Below are 2936 nucleotides of genomic sequence, written 5' to 3'. Positions count from 1 at the left end.
TACACAATTACTTTCTTAAAAACAGTGGGCTTGTGTTTTGTTGGTTCAACTTTAGACTCTAAATGCATTGCAATCTTGACTATGTATCTTTGAGGCAACCTGGAATTTCGAGTGGCCAAGATCAATAGGCCTCCTAGCACTGTTTAGTTAGGAGTTGCGCAATCTAAAATGTAAAAACAGTGGTTACAGAAAGAAAAATTTAAAAAAAGAAAAAACAGAAGAGTAAAGCAAAATTAATAACCTGTTGTTAGAGGCTTCTCAGTTACAAAAATATGAATAAATTTGAGGAGAAAACAGGAAGCTGTAACAAGCAGTACTTAGGCTTATTTGGAGGGAATTACAGCAGTACTGTATTTATAAGATGGTTCTGGTTTGATTTATTATTCTATTGCCTACATTTTCACCAATATTAAAGAGAGTTGGGATGAAAGGGCATACGAGACTTTGCAGTATAAAGCAATAGGATTTTTTACATCAGTTTCCTTAAGAATGAAATCTTATTTCTTTTCAATTCTATCTTTTAATTGGTGGAGAATGTTTTACAATGTTCTCTGGGCTCCTGCCATACAACATTGGAAATCAGCCGTAATTATTCATTAATCACCTCCTTTTTGAGCCTCCTCCCCTCACTGCATCTCACCCCTCCAGGTCACCACAGAGCGCCTCTCTGGGCTCCCTGTGTTTCGCCACCTTCTCATCAGCTGCCTATCGTTTGCGGGGAGGAAACCGAGAGGCAGATATAGAGAACAGAATGTGAGCACAGGGAGGGAAGAAGAGTACGGAGACCAGTGGAAACCAACACGATTACTACAACTGTCGCAAGAATCTCTGAGAAGAATTCGTGTCTAATCTCCCCTTGATTGGCAGTTAGAAAGACTTCCTAAGATGGGATGGGCCTAGGATACACTCCCAGGGGACACATGTTGGTAAGAGTCCAAAAGGAAACCCTGGGAATGCTGGTGGTACAAAATAGAGATGGAAGGGTGATGATGGGTTGATAAGGGGTGTTAGCTGGGATCACTGGACCACTGAAATTTATCCGAGTCAGGGACTTCTCTGGTGGTCCAGTGGTTAGGATACTGTCCTTCCCCTGCACAGACTATAGGGTTCATACGGGCTTCATCCCTGTTGGAGAGCTAAGAACCTGCATGCTGCATGGGGCAGCCTAGATAAAGAAACAGACTCAAAAAAAAAATTAAATTAATATCTGGGTCAAAGAACAAGGAGAGGAAACGGTTTCAGGATATTCAGAGACATGAAAACTTCAATCACACAGACTTTCCAGCTGAAAATATGACACGATAATATACAGAGGAATGCATGAACAATGGAGATAACATGACTTTGCAACTGAAAGAAAAGAGAGTAAAAGGAGAAAATATAGATACTATTTTCGGTCCATGTGAACATGAAGGGAAGTGATCCTCTGAGGATGTGAGCTGAGGACGCCCTTGAGATGACAAACTCTCCTCAAAGGTCTGAATTCAATTGAAATGAATGAATCTGATCTCCAATCAGTCGCAGGAGCAGACAGCACTGGGTCAGTTATCACTTCGTTGACTCAGGAAATCTGAATCTCATTTCTTCTTTTCTGTACTAAGAAAAAAATAAATCTTTTAAAGTATCTACTTGACAAAAAAAAACAGTGAATAAAGATGAAAATAAGTAAATTTTGATTTAAAAAATGAACAAAATGACTCACTGTTTCTGTGATCTTGAGTTAGGAAATTTTTTTTTCCCATTAAAAATTCTAAAAATTTCAAGAACTGCTGTCCAGCCTTTTTTGCTCACTGGGAGAAACAACTGAGTTAGTGAGTAAATATTATATTAAGGTGAAAATGGGTAAAAGGGGGTCTCTACAGAAATCACTGAAAATAAACTACTGATATGCCTTCTTCAGATGACTTTAAGCAGTGCATTACCAGATCGACTTCTTACTACTTAGAGGAAAAAAGCCCACATTGGGGCAGGAGAGGGTTACAAATACTCTGTGCTAACCTGCTCCCCACCTCAGAATAATAGGATTCTTTCCAAGGGTCTCTTTGGAAATAGTGTTCCCTTGGCTAAACCACACAGTCAATCATTACCTTTAGAAAATAAATCTTACACTATCACCTGCATATTAACAGAACCATGCAGAAGTGAGGGATATGTACCTTGGACAGCTCGTCTCATTTTGGATCTCGTGATAAGCAGGAAAATAAATAATTGTCCTCTTGCAATATTGGACGTACTGCAGTTTCTCACTTTAATGGTCAAATGCCCACATCCACATATGCTTCTCTTAAAACAAATATCGTTATTAACATGACCGAATGCCAGAAAAGTTCATCTCTGCAAACCAGGATACTGAAGGTGCCTTATGTTTTAACTGTAGTCATAAGAGAAGCAAGCATTGGTTCATGATGTGTCACGCCAACAGATGCAGGCTACAAAAGAGGCAGCACTTTTGCATCTTCTCCAACCACTGGGAAACCCTCAGCTTCTAGAGAAGAAGGGCCACAAGAGTCAACAAGATGAAGGCTCTGCTGTTCAGTCTTGTCCTCGGTCTGCTTGTTGCCAGTCAAGGTGAAGCTCAGACAGACGCCTCACAGGTACCAGGGCATTTGAACGGTGGTCCAAGCTTGGGAGGAGTTCTTAGCGTGTATCCGTGTGAGTGTCCTTTTCGAGGTTTTGGTCATGTGGACTGCTAAGTCTCGCCATCTCCCTGCAACTGAAAATTGCTCCATTCACTGGCTCTATGCCTGCTGTTTGTGAGGTCTGTATCATCTCTACCATCCATTCATCGGCTCTCATGTATGTTCACTACTCGTGTAAAACCGAAGGATGGTTTCACAGGTGTTGGATTGGGTCTCTTGCATTTGACAACATAGCTCAAGCTATCTCAGTAATACCTCAATTATTTCCTTTATCTCACTTGAGTTTTCACGTGATTT

The sequence above is a fragment of the Moschus berezovskii genome, chromosome Y (assembly GCF_049115385.1).
Source record: "Moschus berezovskii isolate FMDL1 chromosome Y, NW_MosBer_1.0, whole genome shotgun sequence".
Taxonomy (NCBI): Eukaryota; Metazoa; Chordata; class Mammalia; order Artiodactyla; family Moschidae; genus Moschus; species Moschus berezovskii.
The sequence above is the reverse complement of the archived record's forward strand: the minus strand, read 5'-3'. Positions refer to the sequence as shown.